The 23,975-nt window shown below is 41.1% G+C and overlaps 1 protein-coding gene across 7 annotated transcripts in view; it reads right to left on the minus strand.

Annotated features, from left to right (window-relative positions):
* Nucleotides 1-23,975, minus strand: part of KLF12 (KLF transcription factor 12) — a 987,741-nt gene that overhangs the window by 745,496 nt on the left and 218,270 nt on the right. For 3 of the 7 annotated variants that reach the window (XM_085622010.1, XM_085622007.1, XM_085622008.1), the window contains exon 3: nt 8,020-8,158. The exons of the other annotated variants lie outside the window; for them this stretch is intronic. The gene's annotated coding sequence lies outside the window, so the exon portion shown is untranslated. The remainder of the gene's footprint in view (nt 1-8,019; nt 8,159-23,975) is intronic. 7 annotated transcript variants of the gene reach the window in all.

The raw sequence follows: 23,975 nt of genomic DNA on the forward strand, positions 1-23,975 counted from the left end.
TTTTACCCTCTTTTTATTGCGATTGTGCAAATTACATTGCTCGAATAATTTTTTATGAGTCCACAGTAACCGTTGTTTCCCCTTATTTAATATAGTGCTGCATATATGTTTGTGAAAACCTAATAAAAATGTGTAAAAAATATGTAAATAACCTTTTAGTAATATTTTGGGAAAGAAGTGTCTGGTATTTAGGGTTTAATTAACATTCATATATCCGCCTGGATGTATTGACTGTATTGAGTGTACTTGCAACTTGCTGCAGAGAGGTATTCGGACTAGATACAACAATTGCTGACTTGGCACATGCAACTAAAACTAAATGTCTTGATTTCCTGAATACGGTGGATAAAATTCCGAAGATGCACGGACTGTTTTTATACAGTCCTATTTTTAGCTTGTCACAGAGAAAGAAATATAGTGTGTTAACTTTTTTTTTTTAAATTACACATCGGTAGTCCTCTTTTGCATTCTGGCATTAAAAATTTACTTTGGTTTTGTTTGCTGCATGATCCCATTGTTTCAAGGAAACAATGGGAATATTGATGTTTTAATATTATCTTCGTCATTTATACACCATTCATTAGTTAATTAATTGCAAATATCATATGGAGACTTTGTTTCCAAGGGAACCGAGTCTTAATCTTTAAACTTTTTAGGAAGAGACATTTGTTTCCACAACTTAGCTCAGCAACAAAATCCGCAATGTTCCATTATATTTATTGCTCTGCATATGATTCTATGCTCTGAGTATCAATCTTTATCCTTTTTATCCTGATTTTACTACATGAATCATCAATTTCTGGAATCAACAGATGTAAAATGTTATGTCTTCAGCATACCCAAGGTGTATAATATATTTCAGTTTTAATAGCTTCAGCTCAACACATAGATAATTGTTAAAGGGAACGTATTCCAACAATTCCAGCTGGTCAGCTTCAAGAGCAACTTGCATTATGAAACCTTGGCTGTACCACTGATCAGAAATATGCAAACTTCCACATTATACATCTCAAAACATTTTATGTTGGACTGTATAAAGAACCAAAAACAGAAGCCTTACTTGTCATACTTTGGCCATAGTCTACTGATCACCAACATGAAATATTATAACTTACATTAGTGCATAAGACTGTCATGAATAACACATTTCAGCTTATTACAAACTCCATTTGTTCCATCCGCTCGCCATCCTTTCATACTCTTACTGCATCTTGTTGGTAACTTTATATCTCCTGGAATATTTTCATTAAAACATTCTATACAGTATATTGATTTTGGTTTTTACACTGTAGAAAAACAATAGAAATGACGGACTGATATTAGTAAATAAATTCAAATTATTCTGGAAAAATATTGAGCAGAATACATTTTCTTACTTGTGTCTTACTTATAGGGGCACCTATCAATATAAAGTTTAATAGCACTGCCACGTTTAAACATACTTAGCGCAACCCAAAGCACTTAATAAACAATACCCAGAAGTTGAAAATAGATGCTTCCACTGCCAGGCAGAAGGTGAAGGGGCCTGGATGCATATCTTTTTAACATGTCCGAGATTAGGGCCTTTCGGGGGTGAGATTTTTTTGGCCTTTATGCGGGCAATTAAGAAGAGTGTACAGCTTGAGGACGAGGTTGCCCTTTCGGAATTTCTAAATGTAGGGCAAATTTGACAAAAGCAGTCTTTTATATTCATCTCCTCCCTGGTAGCCCGCTCTCTAATTCTTCAGAATTGGAGGTCTGTGGAAGCACCCACTCATGAGAAGTGGTTAAATAAAATGAAACGGACAAGGTCTTTCCAGGAAGCCTATGCGAGCGAGTAGGTGCTTCCAAAAAGTGTAATGAAACTTGGAAGTATTTAGGGAATTCGGTAAATTAGACAGATTAGCGGAATTTTGGGTATATGTTTAGTGGTCTGGATTAGGCAGTTTTCGTACCTAAGCATTCTGGTACTTTTTTGCACTCTAGCACTTTAAGACCCTAGTACTTTAGCACTTTCGGAAAAAAAACAACGAATGGCATATATCTCTAAAGTTGGTTTATTATTGTTATTATTTGGAAAATTGATACGTTTTTGAATTTCTGATGAAATTTCCTTCTTGCACCGACTTTTTTGCTCTTAACGCATCGATTTTATCCTTTGTTGTTATGAGCTAATCTAATGATGTTCCCCTGTTATTTATTTCCATTTCATTGTCAGTTCTTGATGCTCTGCTCAATAAAAAATCTTTTTTTTTTTTAAAGATACTTAGCGCAATGTGTCTCTGCTTAATAAAGCAGCTTGTAAGTTAATCACCAAAACCTAGTTGTTACATATTCTCATGTGTATCATTGCATGAACGAGTGCAGTTAAACTTGTCTCATCACTTGCCCTACAGCGATTGACTTCAATGTCACTCAACTGAATTGATGGCAGATGGAGCCCAAAAATCCAACGGTACAAACAACATTTTTTTTCTCCAGTTTTATATAGCGCAAACTCCAACCGAAGGCATAAGAATGCTTTACATGAGCACCAGTTGCATTACAGATGGAAACATTCATTTTTAGGCACCGGGAGATTACGTGATTTGCCCAGAATACCAGTATGTTTGAGCCTTCTGCCAGACTTGAACAGGGATCCCCAGCTAACCGTTAAGCCACATACTATCTCAGAAACACAGCCTATGCTGGTGTTACCCTTAATCTGGGTGTGCCACACTATGAAGTATGCTGTGGTGATATATGCAGCAGCTTATATATCATTGTATATATGTGTGTGTGTGTGTGTGTGTGTGTGTGTGTGTTTGTGTGTGTGTGAAGTAAATTAAGACATTTAGGACATTGACCAAAAGGAGAACAATCTTCTATTGTGTTATAGTAAGTGCAATGGTGTCCTAGAGCCAAGCCCAGGACAAGCTCACAAATGGTATTGATCCTGAATTGAAGAATCTTTTTTAAATGACACCTGGCTAAGCTTGGGGTCCTACGAACAAAATTGTCCTCAGATGACTGCACCACTTCAGTGGGTTCCAGAAATTTGGTATGGAACTTGAATTCCCCAGCCGTCGTTGTGAAAAAGTCTTCTTCTCATTAAGGCAACATGATACTCAAATAATCCTGCCACTCTGGCTGACTGTAGCACTAGAGATATGGTGATAGGGTTTGTAGTACTTGGATTTTTTTTGGCTCTAGAACTCATGTATACATTTATTTGGGCTCTTCCATCTATCACCAACAGGACAGTCCCTTTTATTGATCTGCCATAGTAAAATCCTTCTATGTTTATTTCAATCAGAGTGATAGGTTCCACAATGCAACATTGACCATGCACAGCTATGTGGTGTTGACCAGGAGTGATCTACCTGTAAGCAGTCTAAATTTATGAAACTAGAACCTACAACAATGGAAAACAAACAATGGTATGGCTGACAGGTTTGGCATTTGCATAGTGCAGTGTACATGAGTACAGACATAAACATTTCATCCATGTATAGATTTACATAGGTAATACACATAAGCAAATATGTAGACAGAGCAGCGAACAATCAGACACATACAAACTCACCTTTAGCCACCCATGCAAAAGCACATAGGCCAGACCAAAGGAGTCTTTGTGTCGCGATCATGACAGTTGTATATACACAGAACAAGAGATGTCTGTTGTCATGTTGTTTGCTCTATAATATCTGATGGTGCTCTAAAAGCACTAGGTGTGACAGGAAAGAGAAAATGCATAAATAGAAGATAGACCTTATTATTGGAATGGGGTGCAATCGGCAGCTTTATGCACCCATAGAACAGTTTCCTATTGCAGAAAGGAGCGCACAAGGGCTTTGCCTCTGCATGAAGTTGTGGCCCCATGCAAATGTGAGAACTTCTTTTTACATGTTCCCATGCCATATTTCAAATTCAGAAGCAAGCAGTCTGTGTGTGCTCTGACTGCGGGGCACAGAAAAAGTGGAGCACAATTAGTGCAAGCCCTGGGGACATCTGTGGAATCTTTTGGGAAGAGTCACAGAGGACAAGAGTCCCAGGGACCCTTCAGAAGCCTTCCTACATGAGGCCAGAGCAGTGTGCTCTTTTGATGCTTGATGTTGAGTTGACTCAGAAACTCTTTCAACTCCTTGCTATTAAATGGGTGACCATTTTCTGTTTTGAGAATAGTGGGTATACCCCACGCTGCAAAGATGTTATCAAGGTGTTGGATGACTTTGTCATGGGTTGTCGAAGATAAGTCTTTTACCAAAGTAAAACGTGAGTATTCATCAATGATCACCATAAGATGATGTCCAAACTCAAGGGTTCCAAAGAAATCAACTGCCGCTCTCTCCCAGGAATGTGTAGGAGATAAGACATAGTGAATGGATTCTGTGTCACTTTGGGAGATAAGCAGTTACACAGTTAATACACATTCAGTTTTTTTTCAACTTCTTCACCGAGGCGAAGGATCACCACTCAATTTCTCAGGGTTCTTTTGGTGGCTGCAATACCACGCTGTCCTTCATGGGCGAGCTCAATGACTTGTTGTCTCAGGTATGACAATGCTCGAGCCTCTCAATACAATTCCTCCTCGAGTGATGGATAATTTATCTTGTACACTTTTATATTTCTGAAAAACAACATAATCAGCAAATGGTTGAAGACTTTTCTCCCACAAGTGAGATGAAATGATTTCTTTGAGTATGAGCATGTTGTTATCTGTGTTGGTGCCAGCAATATTCTTTTCAAGCGATAGAGCTGCTGGTGTTCTTGACTTAAAAAAAAGTTAACATACTCCTCAGCCACTTTGGATGTCAAAATATGGCGTTGTAGCAGCAGTCGTGAGAAGTGATCATCAGGGTTGTGATCTTTCCCCAGCTTGTGTCCAATTGCGTAATCATAATCTTGCAGTCACATTCCCCACCTCTCAATACAAGGAGACTTCTTTGCCTTCGGGTTCCTAAAGATGGTGAGCAACGCCTGATGATCTGTGATGACGACGAAATGTTTTCCATACAGAAGCACATTAAAATGTTCACAAGCCCACACTGCAGCCAGACGGAATAGACATGTTCCATTTCAGACAGACCTCTACTTGCATAGCCCACAATAGGTCTCTCAGCATTCAGTTGACCATTGTGTTGAGTAAGTATAACTCCCAGCCCCACTGGGTTTGCATCAACTGTGATCTCAGTATGTAGTTTGGGGTCAAAGTAGGCCATTTCAGTTGAGTTTGTGATGGAATATTTTATTCTTTTGAAACTTTTATGACATTCAAGGGTCTATTGGAATTGGGCATTTCACTTTGTAAAGTCTCTTAATGGGGCACTCATTGCAGCAAAGGCTGGACTATACCTTGAGCAATAGCTGGCCATGCCTAAGAAGGATCGCAGCATGGTTAAATCTTGTGAGCAGCAAGTAGATGACAATGCTTTTCAGTGGTCATTCCTCCCTCTGAGAATATGTACCCAAAGAACTTGAGTTGGTTCTTACACTTTGTTGCATTCAGAGTGAGACCTGCATCTGCAAGTAACTGGCACACTTGTGTAAGAGCTATGTTGTGTTCCTTTTGTGTTGTCCCAAATACCAAAATATCATTGCTGTAATCAAAAGCATGTGTAACAGGTTGAATTATTCGAGGTATAAAATCTTGAAATATTCCTGCAGCGGAAAATATTCCTAAAACTTAGGGCCTGATTTAGATCTCAGCAGAGGGGTTGCTCCGGCAAAACGGTGACAGATATCCTGTCTGCCAAAACATAAATCCCATTATGTCCTATGGGATTTATATTTTATTGTGACGGAGTAACCCCTCTGCTGACATCTAAATCAGGGACATAGTCTTTTGTATCTGAACAAAGCAACATGAGTTGGAAAAGTTGTAATGTACCAGCAATTTTATTCTAGCTCGAGTTGAAGGTATCCCTTGTTCAAATCGAGACAGGAGAAGACTTTAACTCATTCAATTGGCTGATCATGTCCGCTATGTGACGACCAGGATGCCTTTCTCTCTCAATTGCTTTATTGGCCTGGTGCATATCAATGCAACTTCCAACGGCACCTCCACTGTCCTTTTTTGGAATACCACTATGTGCGAAACCTATTGCGTAGGACTGGTTGAGAGTTCAATGATGTTTCAACAGTGACTCTAGTTCTTTCTCGACAACTTATTTAAAATGGAAGGAGATTCTGCGGTGTCATTGAGCAAGAGGGTGAATATTGTCATTTCTATGAAGTTGGACTTTCATCGTCTTAAGTCTTTCTAAACCATGAAACAACAATGGAAAATTACTCACAATCTCAGTCTGAGTGTGAAGGTTGTAATTGAGTGATATCAGTAACATGTCAAACCCTGATTAATTAATCATTCATTTTCATTGTGATTTTGGGACAGTGTCCAAAGGAAGTTTGTTGTTTCGTTTGGGGAGTTTCTTTTGAATTGTCGTCTTCTTTGCAAGCAGCTATTCCTATGTGCGCATGCCGCTCCTTGGAAGCCGCCATTAACGCACACCCATCTTCATCGGCACTCTATAGTGATGTCAAAGAGCATCTGCATGATGAGCTTGACGATGATTGGCCTGGTCTTGTTTCCATTTGTTGTAGCTGATCTTGCTTTTTGGTTTTATAGGCCTGGTGAGCATGCTTCTGGAACATTCGGGCATTCATTTAGTCCTTCCTTCGTGATGCATCTAAATTCTCTTTTGCTCTGTGGACAATTATGAAGTGTTTTTCTTTCCTGCAACCTTTAAACATCTATCCTATGGCTGGATATATACCTTCGAGGGGAAATGGAAATCCACATCGGAAGCATAATTTTGATTTCTTTGGAAATGTTGATTTACTTGCATCTTGTTTTCGCCGGTGCTTGCTTTCCTCTGTCAGGGCCGATTTATGTTGGGCCATTCCTGCTTCCATTTCAGTAGCTTCTCAATCTGCTTGATCTTCGGCTCTCGCACCCATTAGCATTTTCTCCAGACTGTGTGTTTCTCTCAACATTCATCCTCCAAACGAGTCGGAAAGACAGCCATCGATAATTCTGAGTCGCATGGCTTCTTCATTGGTTAAATCACAGACCTTGCAATGTTTAATGAGTGTCTCAAGTCTTTCAACAAACTCATACATCATTTCACCAACCTGTTGTCGTGCTTGGCAGAAGATGTATCTTTCATTGTCAATGTTCGGCTTTGGGTTGAACCTGGCTTCCAACACTGCTTTTATCGTTTGGTACTATTTTGCTTCTGCTGGCGAGACTTTCTTTATCACTTCGTTCACTCCATCACCAGCAAGGTTCTTTAAATATTTAATTATTTTCTTATCATCTTCTCCTTCTAGTACATCTATGAAGTAATTGAATGCTTAGATGCATTGATGTGTTTAGATTATTTTCAAATATTTGTTTCCACCAGACTTTGGAATTACAAAAAATAAACTTATTTTGTACTATCAGCACAGTTCATTTTTGTTGTGTGCTAGAAAAAATCATTTAATATCACAGCAAGATTGTTACATAAATTTCCTCACTTTAAAGTCAGAGAAAGAAAAGTAAAAACCAATTTCTTGGTAGAAAGACATTTGACCTCTATCGTTGAATGCACAGAAAACGTGACAAGATAAGAACAAGATTTAAAGGCCTGTTTACAGAAAACGGGCACTCGGAAGGACACACTGAACAAGCAATTCTCCACCAGAGAGATCAACTCTAGCTGGACATCCTAAAACAAATTAAGCAAGCAAATAGACTGCAAGCAAATGTGAGTTACACAGCCAATGGTCAGCAATAGGTGGAATGTATTCCCAGGGAAGCTTTTGGGATGCCCATAAGAAGTTGTTAGCAAACCAGACAGCCGTTCTATATAGTAGGCTTTGACCTAAAAAAGGACATTGTACCACCAGCCAGTGATCACAAAGCTACAACATGAGTATGAATTTCACATTAAATATTTGCCAAAAAAGTGCTCACTCAACAAATGCACTTGTATGTTTACCTGTGAGCCGTGTAGCGAAAACAACAGATAATGAATTATCATGTGTGAAATGAAAACTCCATTACTGAGGACTGACCTTAGAATGACTGTTTCTTTTAAGCAGTCACACGGCAATTCTTCAGTCCAACCACCTAGTCGTCTCTTGTGTATATTTGACATGATTGGTGCAAGCCTCATTAGGTCAAATCATAAAATGAATTTCCTTTAGAGAATGGCTGAATGAGAGAGAGAGGAAGATAGACAAATTGTAATAGCGTGGAAATCGTTCCTTCTGAAACACAACCTGCCTACATAGCAGCTGTAACGATTTGCCTGATTTTCACACTACCAAGGAAAACACAAAAAGCACAACATTAAATCTGTCATGCCATCTCTTTTAAATCAGTAGTCACTTGCTTGTGCATTTTATAGGTAAAAAAAATTAATAACTTTCAACACACTTGATGTACTGTGCAGTAGCTACGAATAGTGAGTTCACCATTGGCTCTTCAGTTAAGGTACAACAAGATCGCCACACTCAAAGTTTGGCAGATGTTGACACAGTTTTTATATCCTCTTTATGTGGAAAATGGTTTTGCTTTGTGGGTAGAAAACAACAGCTATTTAAATATAGACATATTTTTCATTCATTAAGGGCCTCATGTAGGTAGCCAAATACCGGTCGGTAACGGCCGATTTTCGGTAATTATACCGTTACCGACCGGTATTTTGGCTTTTGAGATGTAGGGGGAGAATTTCTGTATTCGGAATTTACCGAATCGGTAAAATTACCGATTCGGTAAAATTACCGATTCGGTAATTTTACCGATTCTGTAAATTCCGAATACAGAAATGAGATGTAGGGGGACTGTGTGGTGTGTGTGGGGATTCGTTATTTACCACCAACTAATAGTTGGTGGTAAATGACGAATATGTGTGTAAATGCAATATTTTGCCCGTAGATGTGTGCAATGTGGCAGACACACATGCCCTCAGGGCATGTATGTGTGCCACATGTGCACACATGGCCGAATCAGGGGTGCAACAGGGTGTCAATGTGACACCCTGCCACCCTTGCATGTGCTCCCCCATTACCGAATCGGTATTTACCGATTCGGTAATGAGGCATACCTTCCCATCAATGGGAAGGTATGCCTCATTACCGAATCGGTAAATACCGATTCGGTAATTACCGAATTTTTCCGAATCGGTAATATTTACCGACCAATTACCTACATAGCATTTACCACTTCATAAATACCGAATCGGTATGATTCGGTATTTATGAAGTGGTAAATGCCAGCCCACCTACATAAGGCCCTGAGAGTGTAATTTAAGTTATATAATAATGAGAATGTTAGTCTTTGAGATTACACTCTGAAGTTTGTGATACTATGTGAGCTTCAGAAACACAAATCTATGTAAATATCAAAATTTTTTAGCTGTGCTATTAGTTATGTCTAAATATGGGTAACATTAAGGATAACAGACATTTAGATTCATAAACACGCCTTCGGATCAGAATAAATCTCTGTTTGATGTGATGAGTCTATTTAACAAATGTCTGTTACTTAGCAACTGCATCGTTTTCATTACTGCACTTCCAGACAGAAGCATCACTGGGCATCATACTTTGTCTTCTCAGTTTTCTTTCCACTTCATGCACAGTAAAAAAGAAACACTATGCATAATCGTGCACACATCACTGCACCAACTTCCCTAGGTCTTTAGCTCAGACTCCAGGCTGTGAGGGCTCGATCACAAAACATTTTGACTGGCGCTATTATATGTCCTTGGGGGCAAGCCAAGGCAGGGTTTGCTTCAAAAGCCATTGTATTAAGGAAACAAGATTCTGGAGGTTGTAATGTGTGGCAAGGACATATCTATTGTGTGGTATTTTGTTTTGGTGGTTACAGTGCTTAATTTGAGCCTGTGGTTTCCGGTGCTCGGCACCGGCACTTTATTGTCAACACCGGTGCTTGTGACAGTCTGCCATGAGGTGGTGCTGTCAGCTACAATTTAGAGATGATCACAACACAAGTTTATTTTTAATTCTGTATACATTAAAAATGACTATTACTTGTCTCTCAAGCCATTCTTATAAAATTGGAGGCCTGAAATAGTCTGAACTGTCAAACTTGTAGGAGTGTGTTGGTTAGTAGTTGTGTGGTTACTATTATTGACAGCATAGCAGGGGCAATGTGTGGTGCAAGTTGCAGTGGCCTCCTGACGAGAGCCCTGGCACTTATTATTTTTACAAATTAATCACTGGGTGGGTACATGTTCTATTGTGTTCTATGCTGCTGTGTTTTTGTCCTGGGTTGCTGCAATGTGATTTTTTTGTGTGGTACTGCATTAGTTGTGTTCCGTTTTGACTGTTTTGTTGTAATATGCTGTATTTTTGCTCTGTGAATGTCATTGTGGTATATACTGCACTTTACATTAGATATGCCAACAAATGCTGCTACATTTCCAGCCAAAAGCAGCACATTAAAACATTAAAGTTCCCCTGGCAAGCAACCATTTACCGCTATCTAAGGGCTCTATTGCATTTTAAAAAAAACATCTTGGGGTGCTTTTTTAAAATTGCACATGGTTACCATCGGCTCTGAGCCGATGGTAATTGCAATTCCTAAATGTTCATTTTGCATTCAGGAAATGCTTGGTACATGCGGTAAGAAATCGCAAATAGGAAATCCCTATTTGTGACTCCCTATAGTTCTCTGTACATAGGAAAAGGCTGTTGTGCATTTCTTAATGGGACGAAATTACAATTCTGCCTATTAAGAAATGCAAAAGGCCTTTCTACATCTAGCTCTTAGATACGTCAGCGGCATGCTGGATATTGAAGCCAAATAAAAACTGCTAGACGTTCTGCAATACGTCAGACGCATAACAAAACATAAGCACACTTCACACAGTGAAGGACGATTTGTACTTTCACTTTGGCCAATGTTTAGGAATTCATAAGCAGAAAAAATTTCAGAATACAGCACTATACACTTATGAGCTTTGACAGGGTAAGGCAAGCCCGTCTGCGCCCGGCCGCGCCCGGCCAGGACCAGGGGCCAGGACCCCTTCATCTATAAAATCAGCCCCTAAATGCTTGGTAAAGGCAAACATCAATTCCTTATTAAAAATGTTCAACATTTCATTAACATTTCTTCTCTGTCATTGCTGGTTTTAAAACATTTGATCAAAATCGCTATATGCCCTTTTTTTCTTTCATTTGAGAGGTAATAAAATAATCCTACCAATGCTTGTTTTCAGCTTTACTAGGCCAATTGTTCACGTTCACACCATGCATTTAATTGAATATTACAAACATACTGTATGCACAATTTGATGGACCACTACCATAAACGCTGCCCTGCCTGAATCATGAGTATTTGAACTATGATGCAAATTATGATGATCACCAGGAGTCTAAGAATGTGGCTATATTTAGACCTATATTTATTCAGTGCTGCCGCATGAGTGGATTGAACATGGCTCCCACCTCCTCTGCTAAACGGATGGATATTCTTCAAAGGATATAACTCTTTGAGTGTAATGAAGGGAAGGGAAGATGCACAGGGATTAAGTTTTGAGATTTTTTAGAACTTCTTTTTGTCTCTAGAAGTGTACTCAGACCCTCTTCCGGCTCTTCTCCCTCACTTCCTAGTGCCTTTGTCCAACCCAAAGATAAGACTGCCGGGTATGCTTACCCCCTGTCTAGCGCTGCTAACACCAGTAATTTTAAACCTTGTTTTTAAACTGAAATAACTGCTGTGCTTTTTTATTGCAGTAACTGCGATATTTGCACATCTTGCTCAATTAGCATAATTTGTACCTGTTTGCCCTTCGCGGTCCACCGCGGTTGAGTGCCGTTTGTGTGGAGGGCATGGCAGGCAGCATCAAGGCCACTCTCGAAGCAATTCTGGGCGAGGAGGGGGCGGAAGAACTTTCCCGCTCGCTCTCTCCCATATTACCTTGATGTGTCAGCATCCGCGGGCCGCTGGCGCGCCATAGGCACACCTAAGGCAAGCCCGTCTGCGCCCGGCCGCGCCCGGCCAGGACCAGGGGCCAGGACCCCTTCATCTATCAAATCATCCCCTAAAATCATACATCACTAGCCAAGAGACACACTCCTACCATTATCAAAACAGTCACCAAGTGACATAACACACTGTACCAAAGCTCACCCTGGGTATACGGAGGGCCCATTTTCCTGCCTTGAATGTAAATGGTGCAGCCTAGTGCAGTTAGACCAGCCATATAGAGAAGGGGACGACCTGTTCAAACTCAGCTGTATCTACTTCAATGCTAGATCTGTGCCTAAACACTCCATTGATATTTGGGACATCATAAATTAAACAAATCCTGACCTGGTTTTCATAACAGAAACCTGGCTGGATGAAAACAAATCCCCTGACATCGCCATTGCCCTACCCACCGATTATAAAATATTAAAACAAGACAGGCAGGGACGGAAGGGAGGGGGGCTGGCTATTCTTGTCAAAGACTACCTTACCTGCCTTCTCGTCACAGTGGCACAATTAAGAGAGCACAAAATATTATCATTTCAGGTGGCCAGAGAGGGCCACATAATACATACATCACTACCCAAGAGACACACTCCTAGCGTTATAGGGGATTTTAACATCCACTCTGAGAAAGCAAACAACTCTGCAGCATCGCATCTGGAGAATGATATGCAGATCCTTCAGCTAAAGCAGTGGGTCACAGGTCCCACTCACACTGCAGGGCATACACTAGATTTATTATTCCCAAAAATAGAGTCTACCATTATCCAGGAGATTAAACCCCTCTCCTGGACAGACCACTCACTCATATTTTTCTCACTTAGCCTCTCTGTAAACTCAACCAAGCCCCCGAAGCGCTCACAAGCGGCAAATAGAGTCAGGAGGCTGGTTACGGAGGACTCCTTTCAGTCCCACTTTCTCCCCAAGAATCTAGAGACTCTGAGCGCCCTCTCGGGCAACATGGGAGCAGATAGCCTCGAAAATGAGATCATTAACACACTGGATCTGTGTGCACCTAAGCTAATACACAAAACAACAAACACAAAAGATCTCAATCGGGGAAGTGGTACTCACCTGAACATAAAAAACTGAAAAGAAAGTGCAGCACAATGAAACATCACTGGAGACTATCCAAACTAGAAATAGATAGACTGAGTTATAAAACAGAACTGAGGAATTATAACAATGCTATTAAGAAGGCCAAAAAGACGCATTTTTCAATGAGAATCAATTGAAGTTGTATAAAATAGTAAGGGAGCTGTGCAAACCAGCTAGTATGTCCCAAACGTTGCCCCTCTCAGACGAATGCTGCGAATAGATCAGCAAGTTCTTCTCTGACAAATTAGCTGAATGTATTCCTCATTCAGCACTAAAACCCTGTTAGTCACAACCAACTGGGAACTTACAACCTCCCACCTAGATACATCAGCCTATATGGGTAGTTTCTTCCCCTACACAGAGGAAGAGGTCGCAAAAGCAATGGGGGAAGTTAAGTCTGAGACCCCCTTGACCCATGCCCTCACTTTATTTTTGCTCGGATCACGTCCATATGTCCATATGTCACTCAGCTACTTATTAAATCACTAGATACAGCAGTATTCCCAGTTACATGGAAACAGGCTACAGTGACACCCTTGTTGAAGAAAGCAGGAACAGATGTTCACAATCTAGCAAACGATCTGCCTATCTCTCAACCCCCGTATCTCACGAAGGTCATGGAGAAGTTGGTCAACAGACAATTATCCAACTATCTCGAGTCCAATGAATTATTAGACTCCTTTCAAACTGGCTTTAGAGCCACAAACAGTACAGAGACAACTCTCCTAGCTGTACTAGATAACATAAGATCTCTGATTGATCAACGGAAGGCCGCTGCCCTGATCCTGTTGGACCTGTCGGCAGCGTTCGTCACGGTCTCACACAATCTTCTGCTGGAGATTCTCTTGAGAAAGGAATTTATGCCAAAGCCCTTCAGTGGGTCAGTTCTTTTTTAAATAATAGAACACAAAGTGTACAAATGGGCACGTCCTCATCTAAGCCAAGATCTATCAGCTATGGTGTTCCACAAGGAGCATCCCTGAGACCCACGTTCTTTAATGCCTATGTGTCGTCTTTGGCAAAAATCACTAAGAAATGGGGTTTCAGCATTTGCTCCTATACGGATGACACACAGCTGTTGATAGCCATTGAAGAAAGGTATGAGGACACTAGGTTACAATTGAACAATTGCCTCTCGGAGATGGCAATCTGGATGGCAGAACACTGCCTTAAATTAAACGCAGAAAAATCAGAAATTCTGCTTTTTGGAGGTGCCAACCTAATCTGGGATGCTACTTGGTGGCCCAAGACACTGGGAGATACCACAGCACCCAAGCAATATGCAAAGAATCTGGGCATCCTTATTGATAATACCTTTTCCATGCAGACCATGTGCGGGTCCTATGTGGAAGTAGCTTTGCGATTTTGAAGCTCCTAAAAAGGCTATTTCCCTGGATCCCACTGGAATGCAGAAGTAAAATCACGCAAGCTCTGCCTATCAGTGGGTTAGACTACAGAAATGCACTGTTTGTAGGCATGTCAGATTATCTTTTCATACGCCTGCAGGTGGTACAAAATGCTGCCACCAAGCCGGTGTGCAACAAAAGTCGATTCAGTTCAGCGCCTGTGTGTATGAAACAGCTCCATTGGCTACCTATGCACCCCAAAGAGCACAATTTAAGCTGCTCAGTCACACACACAACGCCCTGCACTAACGTGGGCCTCTAATCCTATGGAACAAAGTTGAACTTTACGAACCAACAAGGATTGCCACTTTCCCAAAACGTTCCCTGGTTGTGAGAAAAAATGTTCTTACTATTTTATCTTGTTGAACTTTCCTGTAAGTACTGATGAGGTCTGCTCCACTTTTGGTTATGAGCTTCACAATGCACCATGCATGGTTACCACAAATAATTATTATCACATGAAACTTCTTTGAATAGTGACAGACATTCATCTGCATTACAGCTTCATGACGGGGGAGAGGATGTGGTGTAACGGCAAGAGCTGTTGATCTTGGCACTGGGGAACCAGGTTCGAGCGTCAGCGTGGGTGCAACATCCTGTGATTCCGGGCAAATAATTTAATACCCCCATGCCAACAAAAAGGAATGTGTCCTTTTGCAATGTAACTGGTGCTCGTGTAAAGTGAGTGCTTCAAGGGTAGCAAAACTAAAGCCCTACTCTACGTAGATGAAACACTCTGAACATTTCTTTTTGGAGCCAAAGATGGGAGGTTTTTTTTTACGAACTGGTGAGGAGTCTTTGTACTAAAAATCAGAGACCAACTATCGCCTAACCCTTAATGAAGGCAATCACAAGCCATGATATAATCCTTCTGTGAGTGTTTCCTCTTCTTCAGGAAATTGGCATGTAGTCAGCATCAGCATTTATTATTTCTTCCAGATTAGTCTGTCATATTATCGTTTCCTTTAGAAGCTCATCCAGACTATTCTATCATGTTGTTTATTTTAGCTTCCAACCAGACTAGTCTATCATATTGTTGTTTATTTTAGGTTTTTATGCAGACTAGTATAACATATTGTCGCTTATTTTAGCTTTTCATAGTACACACTGAATGGCTCTCATTACTATAAGAATGCCTCAACCCAAGTAGCCACACATGCCTTCCAGTGAGAGCATATCCCCTTGAGCTCACCAAACCACACGTCACATTAGGAAATCAATTATATTGAAGACACAGGGTCTGGTACATAGCACATTGGATGTATTGGCCAGACTTTCCTAACTACTTGCATGGAACCCTACATACTTGATCTCTAAATATAGTAGGTGGTGGTCCCCCAGGGTGGCGTAGGTTATTACTTCTGCCCCCCCAGCAGATAGTGGGCAACCTGCCAAACTCTAAATGAGGCGTTATCTTGTGTAATCACTGTCTCCTGAAGCATTACCTGCCTGAGGATTGAAACACCAGCCTGCTCAGATGGAAATATGTCTTATGTACTGAGGGCCTAAGTTCCACCAGAAGAAGATGGAGGAACAATCAGTGAATGTTTAACCAAGTCTCTGAAAGACTATGACTCCATCAGGAGTTCTGGCCACTCAGTTCGACTGGAATCAAGTTTTTACCATCGACATGCAGGAGAGCCAATCCATTCATGCCAGAGAAATTAAATAATGCTTGTGCCAGGATCATTTGCAAGATTCTCTGCACAAAAGTCTTTTTGATTTTTGAAAACACATTAAAAAAATTATTTAGACATGTTTTAAACATATGTGCAGTCACTTGACATGTTCATTCCTGTGAGCTGTGATATTATTAAGACAAATTGATTGGTTGTATTCCCAGAGGTATGTCAGATAAGAAAATATTACACTATTCAATATTCAAATATCTAGCAGAAAGTTTCCTTGATTTAATTTTCAATACTGCCTTTTAAGTTTAATTTAAATTTGGCACATAGGTAGACCTTTACTAAAGGACTGTGCTTTTGGTGCTACATGTTCAGCAGGTTTTCAGAAATTAGTATTTCAAATGGTGCACCAGTTGGCCATGAAGAGGTTAAGTTTTAGAGATATCTATAACGTTAATTTGGAAATCCACCTCGAAATCACAAATCCACAGAGGTGTCATGAACCCAGTTCATAAAATAAAGGCACACCAGTGAACAGCGGAGCTTTTTCTCCTTTCATCTTTTGTGGGTTTGCAAATCTGGCTCCGGAGTTATGAAATCTGCAAAGAAGTATTTAGAACACTAGTGCTACACTTGTCCTCAGACAATATGTTGGCTGCATGCAGGGGGCAGTAAGGCCTGGCCGTCGTGTAAGCCTGCAGTGACACCATTTAGTGCATGCCTGAAAGCTGTGCACAAAATGGGGTTGGCCACATTCACATGTGGGAGTACAGGCATGGCTGGTAACCCAGCCTCATTATAAACACCCACTGTACTCAGCGCTACAGGTGTTGGCTACCAGCAGAGAGCTGTGTGCAATGACTGACCAAAAGCAGGGCATTGCAGCCCTGTGATGTTATAGTTAGGTGTACAAATAAAAAACGCTGAATTCACCAATTTAAATTTACTGAGCTAACTAAGTTGTTCCCCCGCCATGCGCTGCTTATGACTTCACACTCAACCTTTGGACCTGTGGGCAGTACTTCATTGCCAACCCTTTTGCTGGTGGGAATCCTTTTTCATTGGCTCTTTTTTAAGGACATTAGTTACACTCACTACATTTACAGTACTGCATAGGGACTCATGCTTCCTGAATCAACAGGATTTAGCCGTTCAACTTCATTTTTGTCCTGATGATGACCCAATAACTCATCCAGAGTTGAAACATCAACAGATAATTGCCAGAAAAAGACAATGATTAACTGTACTTCAACAGTATACATTTTCAAAGTATAAAGGAACTTTGAGGTTTTTTGAAGATATTTCTTTTTGGGTTGTATTTCGTAACAAGGACTTCCTCTACCCCTGCTACCTCTACAACGCAGTCTCTACAACGACACGTCTTAACCACAAATTACTTTACCACGCATTCCTTTACCACAAATTTCAGTGATTAAGGCATGCATGGTAAATGGCTATCCGTGGCAAAGGTTACCACCCCCTGCCTCTCCGGCTGAGCCCTAAATAGACCACCCAATCCCCTATAAAGTACTCTGAACCCCTACCCCCTAAAAACTACCCCAATCCCCTATAAACTACTCTGAACCCCCACCCCCTAAAACCTACCCTGAACCCCCACCCATAAAAAACTACCCAAAACTCACTCACCGCCTCAAATCTACCCCGATCCCCCACCCCCTAAAAACTACCCCAAACCCCCACCCCTTAAAAACTACCCCAACCCCCTAAAAACTACTCGGAACCCCCACCTACTAAAAACTACCCTGAACCCCCACCCCCTAAAAACTACTCCGAACCCCCACCTTCTCAAAACTACCACGAACCCCCACCCCCTAAAAAACTACCTCAAACCGCCCACCCCTAAAAACTACCCCAAACCCTCCCACCTCCTAAAATCTATCCTGAACCCCTCCACCACCTAAAAACTACCCCGAACCCCCACCCCTAAAAACGACCCCAAACCCCCACCTCCTAAAAACTACTCTGAACCCCTCTTACCTGTACTGTTCGCTTTCCGACGCTCCACTCTCCCCACCCATCCTGAACACTAGAACGACTTTGCCTTAACCACACACATGCGTGATTAAGGCAAAGTCGTTGTTCAGGCAAGTCGTTGTTGAGCTTGCGGGCTTCCAGAACTCGTGGCTCTGGCCTCCTCGTTCCGGATGTTTCCCTGCTTTTTACAGTTTCCTATCTTTTTTCATGCTGAACACACTTGTGCCATCTCGAAGAGTGCTTTAAAACACTGTGTCTTTACACAATACACTGAGTGGCATATTTACAAAAAAGTAATACAGTGCAGCAAGTCACCTTGCTGCTCTGCTTTACAGGGAATGGGAAGGAATGTGCCGTATTTATCACAATACAGTGCATTCAAGCCTTTTACCAGCACTGGTGCACAATGGGCTGCCTAGAGCCAATGCAGGCACCCTTTCAACATGGTGCAAGGGTGTCTGCGCTGCATGCAGGATTGTTTTAGTGCAGGAAGGGGCACCTTCCTGCACAAAAACAATCGCCTGAGGCATATTCATCATTGTATGTGTGCTGCAGAATGCAGCACACATAGAAATAGGAAGTAATGAGGAGAAATCAAAATATTTCTCCTCATTATACCTCACCCGGCCAAGCTTACCATTTTAGCATATTTCCAGGTCTACCAATCATGGTAAAAATGGGAATGCGTCAAAATCCATGGATGTTGCATGAGAACACCTCTCTTGGGCAGAGAAATGTAACGCAGTCATTTGCACTGTGTTGCGTTACTCCAGATTTATAAAACCACTTAGGGCCACGAAAAGTGGCCTTGCGTGACTTGATGAATCACATTTTGGGGTTTTGTCGCACATGCACCACATGGTGCAATAGCAATGGTAACACCACATACACATGGCCCTGAGTATTTACTGTATATATTTTGATTATGGTTGTCATAAGCTGCATACATTCAATACTTGATATAAACTATTTTTTCTAACAATCACTTTTGGTCACATGTATATTTTTTCAGTAACAATGATTGCCTTTAGCAGTACACTTTTTAAGTATTGTGTTGAATTGATATTTTTCTTTAAAATGTTACCGGTTGGACTCTGTTGTCCTATACTAGTTACTACCCCTGTGAAAGTGGGCCTCCAGGTTGCTTCCATAGTAGATACATATACCATTATCTAGTTGAGACTTTTCCTTCTTTCCATTGGCAATTACTGGACATCTGAACTCACAACAGGGAGTTCATGCATAAAGAATAAGTTTCCCAATCAAGTAACATTCACTGGCTCATCTTTGTTCAGTTTCTTCTTGAAACAGAAAATAACAATATGGCCACCCCCTCAAAACACTGGAGTACACTGGAAAGAGAGGTACTCTGTTTGGCCCCTTGGTTCATGCCCGAGAATCCATTTTGGACCCTACTACCCCAGGTTTCTTCATAGAATGAAATACATATGTCCCCTTAGTTGCTGTTTGTTGTTCAGACTCCCTGTTTCTCTGCTTGTGTGCATAGGAGTAAGCAACAGTCCCCTTATGGTGAAATTAACAGTAAAATGGTCATTTGTTGCATTTAGTGTTGTATGGTGGAAGGGAGGACATTCAGAATTTCTCTAAATGTCTTGTCTGGTCAACAATTTCCTCCTTGCTTGAAGTGCTGAGTTTTAACTGCTTATCAACTACATCCTTTATCCTAAATAAAGCTCTTGGTTGTCTCTGGGTAGCCTCTTCTCTCCCCAGAACCGAAAGCAGTAGATTTCTTCGTCAACATCAAGATTTTCCTAAATGCTCTTCTCAATTTCACTAAAAGGTGTCGTCACTGTAGGGTTGACTGCTTGGTAGGCATCCTGGATTTCTAACCAGAACAAGGGTCCTAGGTGGTGGCCCCAGTTCTCTGAAGACTAATTGGCAGCTTGAGCCATCTGCGAAAAAGTCTCAAGAAAATGGTTGGTCCTCTGCCGGTGTAAATTTGCATACATCTATGGGAGGAATAGGGCAGGTCTCTGCAACCAGTTTCTTAGGCTCCTTCAACCTTTTTCTGGTCCCTTGGATTTTTTGCTTTCGTGTTCCTGGCGTCGTCGGACGTCTCCTGGATTCCCTCATCAGTATGGCAGGTTGAGTCCCCCGAATGCCTAGCTTTCCTCCAACATCCTCCTCCTCAGCATTATCCATTGGCTTGGTGCACTCTTTACCTCTGCCGGCAGTCAACATGTAGTGACTGTCCTTCTTTTCTTTCCATTCCCTCTTCCAATTGTCGATTTGTCACATATGTTTATTTTTCCTTCTTTTGGTCTGGTTTCTGTTTTCAGTCATTTTCCTCCATTTTTTTTTTCAGAGTCCTGCTCAGCTTTCCAGCTGGCTGGCTCTCATGAGAGACTTTCAAGAGGTAAGTGCCCTTCTCCTATCAATGTTTCTGATTAAGGAAAGATCTTGGATTTGTTCCTGAGTAAGCAAAATGACAAGGGACCCTCGTAGGTAGTTGTCAGGCTGTTTCTCAGGGCAGGTGACTGCCCACTGTTCTGAAATCTCATTTAAGTATTTTGAGATTTCCCAATATGAGTAAAGATTCTAATCTAGGATCGTTCACGTTTAGGAATGGTTGAATGACATAAAAATTGCATTAAGTGGGAATCTCTGAACTGAATTGGCCTAGATTTAGATAGGGACAGTTAGTGAAAGAGACACATTTATCGAAACAGTGGCCAGAAAAATCCTGAATTTCATAAAGCCATCAGTCTATCATAACGCAATAAAGGGTGGATGACAGTGCAGTTGAAATTGAAAACAACGGGCAAGATTGAAAAAGCTTTTCCTATGAGTAGGTAATTGTTGCTGCAGGCTAAGGTGTGAGATATGCCTGAAAATTTACCAACAGGCACTGCTGCGTTTTCAGTGCTGCCTGCCCTGCTGTAGCAACTCTGGATGATACATTTTTTAAATCTCCTGTCCATCACTGCAGCACTGAAGCAGCTGGAGCTGTTGCATAACTACTCACTTTTAAAAAGTTATTATACGTGAGTAGTGCCATTTTCTTCTAATGCCAAAATGCCACAATAAGAAAATAACAGTAAATTCTGTTGCACAGGCTTTACAACCTCCCTTGATCTTTACTCAATAAATGACTGATTTTCTCCTACCGCCTCCCAAACATGTTTCCTATCCATTGCATACCAACTAAAGCTATGGGCGACCCTGGATGTATATGTTAAAATGCATCATAATGCTTTCCAGGTCAGTGCTTTGTGACTGCCTCTTTTGTCTATGACGGAGGTAGTCTGTAAGCATCCATTCTGATGCGACTCTGTGCTTCGATGTCTTGCTCAATAGGCAGTTCTGTCAATAACTTGAGCTGCACATTCGTGAATTACCGCTAAATACAGGATCGGTAATCTAACAATGCTGTGAAAATAAGATCGAGCTGCCCTTCGCTCCACGTCTTCTCCCACGAGGACGGAAGACCAAAGGACAAGCAGACACACCCTTTAAAACAAGCCAACACCCCTGCTTATCCGGCACCAGGGTGCGCCTCTCTAGAGCCTGGGTGTTAGTCAGTTACGGGTCAAGCATATTTATCTACACAATGGCAACGAGATATCATTCAGAAAGAATTTAAATGTGATTCTGCTGAAACTTAAAAACATTGTTGAAGAAAACTCATTCTCCCCTGGCAATAGTAACAGTAACTGTAATTATACCAATTCATAGCATAAGAAGTGATTGCAAAATTAATATGAAAAACTCGAAATGCCATACCATTCACGTTAATGACTAATTTTGTAGTATATGTAAAAGCAAGTCCTTGGATTTGAACAAAAAAAGGCACGAGTGTTCTCTTTTCACATAGGTGTTCGGATAGCATTTTAATAATATCTGAGAAAATAACAGTTTCTAATGTGCAGAAAGTAACGTGTAGGGCCCGATTCACAGAACTAACTTAAGACAAAATCCTAAACTTACTACCATTTTGGTATTCACAGAAGGCACTTACTCATTTTGGTATTCACAGAAGGCACTTACTCATTTCGGTATTCACAGAAGTTAGGAGTCCTAACTTTAGGACTCCTAAATGCCTTCTGTGAATACCGAAAGTCTTAAAATTAGGATTTTTCTCAGTTTAGTAGTAGTATAGTTAGGACTCCTAACTTTAGGACTCCTAAATGCCTTCTGTGAATACCGAAAGTCTTAAAATTAGGATTTTTCTCAATTTAGTAGTCCTAAGTTTAGGACTCCTAACTTTAGGACTCCTAAATGCCTTCTGTGAATACCGAAAGTCTTAAAATTAGGATTTTTCTCAGTTTAGTAGTAGTATAGTTAGGACTCCTAACTTTAGGACTCCTAAATGCCTTCTGTGAATACCGAAAGTCTTAAAATTAGGATTTTTCTCAATTTAGTAGTCCTAAGTTTAGACTTAGGACTACTAAATTGAGAAAAATCCTAATTTTAAGACTTTCGGTATTCACAGAAGGCATTTAGGAGTCCTAAAGTTAGGAGTCCTAACTATACTACTACTAAACTGAGAAAAATCCTAATTTTAAGACTTTCGGTATTCACAGATGGCATTTAGGAGTCCTAAAGTTAGGACTCCTAACTTCTGTGAATACCGAAATGAGTAAGTGCCTTCTGTGAATACCAAAATGAGTAAGTGCCTTCTGTGAATACCAAAATGGTAGTAAGTTTAGGATTTTGTCTTAAGTTAGTTCTGTGAATCGGGCCCGTAGTCTTTAATGAAAATGAAATGCGTTTAAATGCATAACTTGTAGTGGGCAACCATATTTACTAATACTAGGCCCCATTAGCGGAAGCAAGGAGTGCCTGACACGCTGACATGACTAAAAAAGTCCTTAATGTTAATAGCAGCCGACATGGCTTGCGGGTGGGGGGGTTCGTGAAGGGAGGGGGGGTCATAATAAAAAAAAAATACAATCTACCTTTCTGCCGGGTCCACGTCTTCTCTCCTCCTGCTCTCCTGTCTCCGACAAGAACAGGAAGCAGGCAGCCAGGCTGCCTCCCTAAGCCAATCACAATGCTTTAATGCAGCATTGTAATTGGTCGGGACGGCACCCAGCCAGGGGCTAGTGGGATGGGCATGTTCTCCATGCAGGCTGCACTGCAGCCTGCATGGAGTAGCGCAGAGTGCGCATGACTGGTTTGGGCTGCCCGAGAGGGCTGACCAAACAGTCTTTGCGCACTGAGAAGTGGGCAAACCCCTCCCCCCCCGTCCTGCTCGGAGAGCAGAGCAGACCCACCCGCCGGCAAAGCAAACATTAAATGGTAATAACTTAAAGATATTACCATTTTATGTTTTGGCTTCTCGCACTGTGAGAAAGCAGTGGGGCGAAGCTCCGCCGCCATAGCCGAGGAGCCGCCCGTGCTTAATGTGTATAAAATGTATTTTGTTGACCTTTACCTGAACATGTGTTTATTCATATTAAATAATAGTTGCATAAATGTTTTCATCTAATGCTTTCCTCTCATACAATGATTGCTGCTAACAAATACATATTTTTTTTAATTTAGAATGGTAGATACGAAGATTTACTGATGGGAAAGAAGTTTTGAAAGAGAAAATATAATACAATGTGGAGGAAACCGCTAGATGATAAGAAATAGTTACAACCCTGGAGCTGCTATGTAGAAGTAATTGTGTTTTCTGTGAGAGGACAAGGAGTGATCCTGTTCACAACAGAGCATCACAAGATGATTGGCTGACTGAAGAAGGAAGAAGTCCACAAGCTTCAGCATTGATAAAAAAGTGTTGTGTATATGAATTGCTGTTCCTGGAGTAGGTTGCCACTCTTTCACATGTATCCAGGCCTTTTTCCATTTACCCAGACCCAGGCCCTTATGCCATGTTCTTCTGAGACTCCACTAAGTTCATAGAAACTCTCTTTAAGAGAACTTCTGCTTTTA

The sequence above is a fragment of the Triturus cristatus genome, chromosome 8 (assembly GCF_964204655.1).
Source record: "Triturus cristatus chromosome 8, aTriCri1.1, whole genome shotgun sequence".
In the NCBI taxonomy this organism is placed as follows: Eukaryota; Metazoa; Chordata; class Amphibia; order Caudata; family Salamandridae; genus Triturus; species Triturus cristatus.